This window comes from Bos indicus, chromosome 5 (assembly GCF_029378745.1).
Source record: "Bos indicus isolate NIAB-ARS_2022 breed Sahiwal x Tharparkar chromosome 5, NIAB-ARS_B.indTharparkar_mat_pri_1.0, whole genome shotgun sequence".
NCBI lineage: Eukaryota > Metazoa > Chordata > Mammalia > Artiodactyla > Bovidae > Bos > Bos indicus.
The window spans coordinates 58,589,398-58,596,974 of NC_091764.1; the positions used below are offsets into that span (position 1 = coordinate 58,589,398).

Here is a 7,577-nt window from a genome sequence, read left to right on the forward strand (position 1 = left end):
TGATCTCTCTTCGTTTCCAAGGCAAACCATTCAATATCACAGTAATCCAAGTCTATGCCCCAACCAGTAACGCTGAAGAAGCTGAAGTTGAACGGTTCTATGAAGACCTACAAGACCTTTTAGAACTAACACCCACAAAAAATGTCCTTTTCATTATAGGGGACTGGAATGCAAAAGTAGGAAGTCAAGAAACACCTGGAGTAACAGGCAAATTTGACGTTGGAATACGTAATGAAGAAAATGCACTGGTCATATCCAACACCCACTCCCAACAACACAAGAGAAGACTCTATACATGGACATCACCAGATGGTCAACACCAAAATCAGATTGAGTATATTCTTTGCAGCCAAAGATGCAGAAGCTCTATACAGTCAGCAAAAACAAGACCAGGAGCTGACTATGGCTCAGACCATGAACACCTTATTACCAAATTCAGACTTAAATTGAAGAAAGTAGGGAAAACCACTAGACCATTCAGGTATGACCTAAATCAAATCCCTTATGATTATACAGTGGAAGTGAGAAATAGATTTAAGGGCCTAGATCTGATAGATAGAGTGCCTGATGAACTATGGAATGAGGTTCGTGACATTGTACAGGAGACAGGGATCAAGACCATCCCCATGGAAAAGAAATGCAAAAAAGCAAAATGGCTGTCTGGGAAAGCCTTACAAATAGTTGTGAAAAGAAGAGAAGCAAAAAGCAAAGGAGAAAAGGAAAGATATAAACATCTGAATGCAGAGTTCCAAAGAATAGCAAGAAGAGATAAGAAAGCCTTCTTCAGTTATCAGTGCAAAGAAATAGAGGAAAACAACAGAATGGGAAAGACTAGAGATCTCGTCAAGAAAATCAGAGATACCATAGGAACATTTTATGCTCCTTTAATGAGCTCAATAAAGGACAGAAATGGTATGGACCTAACATAAGCAGAAGATACTAAGAAGAGGTGGCAAGAATACACAGAAGAACTGTACAAAAAGATGAGCTCAATAAAGGACAGAAATGGTATGAACCTAACATAAGCAGAAGATATTAAGAAGAGATGGCAAGAATACACAGAAGAACTGTACAAAAAGATCTTCACGACGCAGATAATCACGATGGTGTGATCACTGACCTAGAGCCAGACATCCTGGAATGTGAAGTCAAGAGGGCCTTAGAAAGCATCACTACAAACAAAGCTAGTGGAGGTGATGGAATTCCAGTTGAGCTATTTCAAATCCTGAAAGATCATGCTGTGAAAGTGCTGCACTCAATATGCCAGCAAATTTGGAAAACTCAGCAGTGGCCACAGGACTGGAAAAGGGCAGTTTTCATTTCAATCCCAAAGAAAGGCAATGCCAAAGAATGCTCAAACTACCGCACAATTGCACTCATCTCACACGCTAGTAAAGTAATGCTCCAAATTCTCCAAGCCAGGCTTCAGCAATATGTGAACCGTGAACTTCCTGATGTTCAAGCTGGTTTTAGAAAAGGCAGAGGAACCAGAGATCAAATTGCCAACATCCGCTGGATCCTGGAAAAAGGAAGAGAGTTCTAGAAAAACATCTATTTCTGCTTTATTGACTATGCCAAAGCCTTTGACTGTGTGGATCACAATAAACTGTGGAAAATTCTGAAAGAGATGGAAATACCAGACCACCCGATCTACCTCTTGATAAATTTGTATGCAGGTCAGGAAGCAACAGTTAGAACTGGACATGGAACAACAGACTGGTTCCAAATAGGAAAAGGTGTTTGTCAAGGCTGTATATTGTCACCCTGTTTATTTAACTTATATGCAGAGTACATCTTGAGAAACGCTGGACTGGAAGAAGCACAAGCTGGAATCAAGATTGCTAGGAGAAATATCAATAACCTCAGATATGCAGATGACACCACCCTTATGGCAGAAAGTGAAGAGGAACTAAAGAGCCTCTTGATGAAAGTGAAAGAGGAGAGTGAAAAAGTTGGCTTAAAGCTCAACATTCAGAAAATGAAGATCATGGCATCCGGTCTCACCATTTCATGGGAAATAGATGGAGAAACAGTGGAAACAGTGTCAGACTTTATTTTTCTGGGCTTCTAAATCACTACAGATGGTGACTGCAGCCATGAAATTAAAAGACGCTTACTCCTTGGAAGGAAAGTTATGACCAACCTAGATAACATATTCAAAAGCAGAGACATTACTTTGCCAACAAAGGTTCGTCTAGTCAAGGCTATGGTTTTTCCAGAGGTCATGTATGGATGTGAGAGTTGGACTGTGAAGAAGGCTGAGCGCCAAAGAATTGATGCTTTTGAATTGTGGTGTTGGAGAAGACTCTTGAGAGTCCCTTGGGTTGCAAGGAGATCGAACCAGTCCATTCTGAAGGAGATCAGCCTTGGGATTTCTTTGGAAGGAATGATGCTAAATCTGAAACTCCAGTACTTTGGCCACCTCATGTGAAGAGTTGACTCATTGGAAAAGACTCTGATGCTGGGAGGGATTGGGGGCAGGAGGAGAAGGGGACAACAGAGGATGAGATGGCTGGATGGCATCACTGACTCGATGGACGTGAGTCTGAGTGAACTCCGGGAGTTGGTGATGGACAGGGAAGCCTGGCGTGCTGTGATTCATGGGGTCGCAAAGAGTCAAACACGACTGAGCGGCTGATCTGATCTCATTTAATCATTGACCTGCTTTTTGTCACTGCAGGTTTGTTTTTCCCTTTCTAATGTGTTAAATTTAGGGAACACAGCATATACTGTTTTGTGTCTGATATCTTTCACTCAGCATAATGTTTTCAAAATTTTCTATATTATTTGTTTTAGCAGTTTATACCTTTGCACAGTTGAGTGGGGTTTTAATTTTATGAATAAACTAAAATATGTTTCTCTGTTTTTTTAAACAAGCATTTGACATATTTGCAATTTTGAGCTCTACGAGTCGAGTGGCTACCAAAAATCATGTATATCATTTTGGGGGAAGTTGATTTCCATATTTCTTAGGTAAATAGGAGAGTACTAGCTGAGACATAGGGTAACTGTGTTTAACTTTTTAAGAACCTCCCAGAATATTTTCCCAAGCAGTTGTATCATTTCACATATTCCCACCAGCACTGAATGATAGTTCCAGTTGCTCTCTGTCCTTGTGACTTACATTGTCAGCCTATATCCTAATTGTGGCCATTAGAGTGAATGTTTGACTCATTTCAATTTGAATATTCTAATGATAATGATTTTGAGCTTCTTTCCAAGTTCCTGCTGACTCTTCATGTAGTTCCTATATGAAGCATCTGCTAAGTTTTCTTGTCATTTTAATCTGGTAATTAATCTTTTACCTGTTAATTATAATTTATCTGGTAATTATAGTGCTGGCTTAAACTCATTATTCAAAAAGCTAAGGGCATGGCATCCAGTCCCATCACTTCATGCAAATAGATGGGGATATAATGGAAATGGTGACAGATTTATTTTCTTGGGCTCCAAAATAACTGTGGATGGTGATTGTAGCCATGAAATTAAAAGATGCTTGCTTCTTGGAAAAAAAAAAAAACTATGACAAATCTAGACAATGTGCTAAAAAACAGAGACATCACATTGCCGACAAATGTCTGGATAGTCCAAGCTATGGTTTTTCTAGTAGTTATGTGACATAAGAGTTGGATCATAAAGAAAGCTAAAGAACTGCGGTGCTGGAGGAGACTCTTGAGAGTCCCTTGGACTGCAAGGAGGAAATAAACCCTGAAAATTCATTGGAAGTACTGATGCTGAAGCTGAAGCTCCAACACTTTGGCCACCTGATGCAAAGAGTTGACTCATTTTAAAAGGCTCTGATGCTGGGAAGGATTGAAGGCAGGAGGAGAAGGGAGCTATGGAGGATGAGGTGGTTGGATGATACCATTGACTCAATAGACATGGGTTTGAGTCAACTCCAGGAGGTGGTGAGGGACAGGGAAGCCTACAGTCCATGGGTCACAGAGTTGGACACAACTGAGTGACTGAACAAAAAAGAACAATTATCATTGAGCTTTTATAGCAAATTATTAAGGACGTTTGCATGTGTAATCATAAGGAGTGTTGATCTACAATTTTATTCTTGTGATTTCTTGGCCTGGTATTTGTATCAAGTTTACATGGATTTCATAAAGCATCGAAAAGTGTTATTTTTTGTATGTTCTGTAACAATTTGCATAGAATGTGTTATTTATCTTTTTGATAGTATCCATATACATGATTTTGAGTCAACATGATTTTGGAGTTTTCTTTGTGAAAAGATTTTTAGATATTAATTTAATTTCTGAAACAGAAAGAAAGGTACTAAAAGAAAGATTCTTTATTTATTTTTGAGTTAGGCTTGTAATATTTATCTTTCAAGTAACTATTCTATTTCACTTAAGATGTTAACAATATTGGTTTAACATTGCCAATAATCATCTCTTATTAATATGTTGACATCTGGAAGCACAACAGACTGACCATAACTATACATATTGTGACGATGATTTTACCATGTATAAAAATATAGAGTCACTGTGCATTTGAAGGTAATAAATAGTGTATATCAACTACAATTCTAAACAAGGAAAGTCTTCTCTATGCCAATAATATAAAATATCTGAAAGTATAATTTAAAAGAAGTTAAAGGAATGACTTAATTATGGTAGGTCTGGTTAAAGAATTAAAAGTGATATATTTTGTTCTTCATAGAGCAATGTTCAATAATTAGTTCTTCAGTAAATGTATGGAAGGGAAAATTAATGATTAAATGGCTCTGAAGTCAACCTGATTGGTTTACAAGCTAAAAAATTATGGAGTTCTTTCTTAAATTTATGAAAATGAGATAGATGTGCATCTTTTGAGTTGGCTTATTGACAGGTACATTTTACTTTCTTAAGAGAAAAGCATTTTTTTTTTTTTTTGAGTGAGTCATCAAAGGCTTGTTTAACTTGCTTATTCCTCAGAGTATATATAAAAGGATTCAACATTGGTGATATGGAAGAAATAAGCAGTAGTACACCTTTGTTAATGCTTACCTCTTCTTTTGCAGATGGTTTGATATAGATGAAGATGCAACTGCCATAAGACATGGAAAGTACAATCATATAGGAAGAACATGTAGAAAAAGCTTTTTTCTTTGTTGAAGAGAAGGGAATTTTAGAATTGTCCTTATGATGTAAATGTAGGAGAGAACTACACAAAGAAGAGTGATGATGAAGATCAGTACAGAACAGACTATAACCATCTGCTCAATTAACCATGTGTCTGAGCATGAGATCTTCAGGAGAGGTGATACATCACAGGCAAAATGGTCAATGATGTTTGAATCACAGAATTCCAGATGAAAATCTAAGCTGAATGGTGGGAGGATAGTCATAAGTGCTGCCATCCAGCAGCAGATGACCATTGTTTTGCACAGTTTGTTGCTCATGATCGTCATATAACGCAAGGGTTTGCAGATGGCCACGTAATGATCATATGACATGGATGCCAAGAGAAAAAATTCAGCTACCCCAGAGATCGGTTAAAAATAGTTGTATGAAACATGCCTTATAGGTAATCACTCTGTCCCCAGTTGATATATTGTAGAGGAATCTTGGAATACAGGTGGTTGTAAACAAGATTTCTCAGAAAGAGAAATTTTGGAGAAAAAAATACATGGGCATTTTAAGGTGGGGATCCACCAAAGTCAGGATAATGATGGTCAGATTTCCAGTTATACTCAAAGTGTAGGTGATAAATAGAAAAATAAAGAGCAAAATCTGCAACTGAGGATCGTCTGTCAGTCCCAGAAGGATGAATAGTGTTACTGCGGTGTGATTTCTCATTATTGACTCCTGGATTTTGCCAAACCTACCTGTAAATGTCAGAGAAATTTGTACTGCAGAATTCAGTGATGAAAATAGCCAACAATGAGAATTCTCTTGGTTATTTGACTCATCCAGGATCCATGGGCTTTACTTGTTGATCTAAGGAATACATTTCTTGTTTTACGTGAGCTGAGTTTCCCCATCTGTTTGTACCTAATGATGAAGTGAAACTTTTAAATATGTTTAAATTGCTGATTTACAGCCTAACGTTTCCTTTAGTAAACTCCTAAATTAATTTATAATTCATTAAGCATTTAACTTTTAGCCTGGGTGGCATACTAATTACATTAATTTTTCATTTTGTGTATTATAGCTATTTTTATATGGCCAAATGTTTCCTTTAACTCATAGGGTAAATTAAAAAAAATATTAACTTCAATTTCATTCCTTTGCTTTATAATTTGGGAAATGTTAAAATCCTAAAATAAAATTTCGTGTGCTCACTCAGTTGTGTCTGACTCTTTGTGACTCTATGGACTGTAGCCCACCAGGCTTCTTTGTCCATGGAATTTTCCAGGCAACAAAACTGGAATGGATTTCCATTTCCTCCTCCAGGAGATATTCCCGGCCCAGGGACTGAACCTACATCTCTGTATTTCCTGCATTGGCAGGCAGGTTCTTTAGCACTGTTCGACCTGGGATTTTTAACTTTTAATTTTCTCTAAAACACAATTTTTGCTTTCTAAATATTGAGAATTCATTATAATGGCAAAACATGTCTTTATTCTAAAGCGTTTACATTTGTAATCTTAAGTTTCTAGTCTAAGCTTAACTACCTGTATCTTGGATCTTCTCATTGGATAACACTGTGTGGTACAGTCTGACTATTTTGTTGCACCCTTCATCACATTGTGAGGTAACGCTGAGTGCAATGAATGAACTGCTGAAGGATGTAAAAGGTGAACTTGATGCTTTCATTTAACACAGATTGAAGAACATTTATATATTCTATTATGGTTAAAAAATCAATACAAAAGTTGATGATTATCCTCAACATGAAACTCTCTTTCTTCCATTTTCATTTCTTTCAAATACACATTTTGCCTTCACTTTTATATGTTGCATTTATTTCTCAGACACTTACAGTCTGGATTTGAACCTCAGCAGCCATTATAAAGCACTCTATCATGTATCTCCCTAGGACTTACTTCAATCTAAGTCATATATCCATATAATTAAATATAATTACAATACTACATGCCTTAGGAAGCATCACTATGAACAAAGCTAGTGGAGGTGATGGAATTCCAGTTGAACTATTTCAAATCCTGAAGGATAATACTGTTAAAGCACTGCACTCAATATGACTGCAAATTTGGAAAACTCAGCAGTGGCCACAGCACTTGAAAAGGTCAGTTTTCATTCCAATCCCAAAGAAAGGCAATGCCAAAGAATGCTCAAACTACTGCACAATTGCATTCATCTCACATGCTAGCAAAGTAATGCTACAAATTCTCCAAGCCAGGCTTCAACAATATGTGAACCATGAAATTCCAGATTTTCAAGCTGGATTAAGAAAAGGCAGAGGAACCAGATATCAAATTGCCAAAATCTGTTAGTTCATAAAAAAACAAAGAGAGCTCCAGAAAAATATCTGCTTTGGCTTTCTCGATTATGTCAAAGCCTTTGACTGTGTAGATCACAAGAAAATGTTGAAAATTCTTCAAGAGATAGGAATACCAGAATACCTTACCTGCCTCCTGAGAAATCTGTATGCAGGTCAAGAAGCAATAGTTAGAACCA

General features: G+C 37.1%; 1 pseudogene; it reads right to left on the minus strand.

The window, feature by feature from the left end:
• Nucleotides 1-4,755: 4,755 nt before the first annotated feature.
• LOC109558747 (olfactory receptor 6C68-like) lies at nucleotides 4,756-5,792 on the minus strand (annotated as a pseudogene).
• Between the last annotated feature and the right edge of the window lie 1,785 nt (nucleotides 5,793-7,577).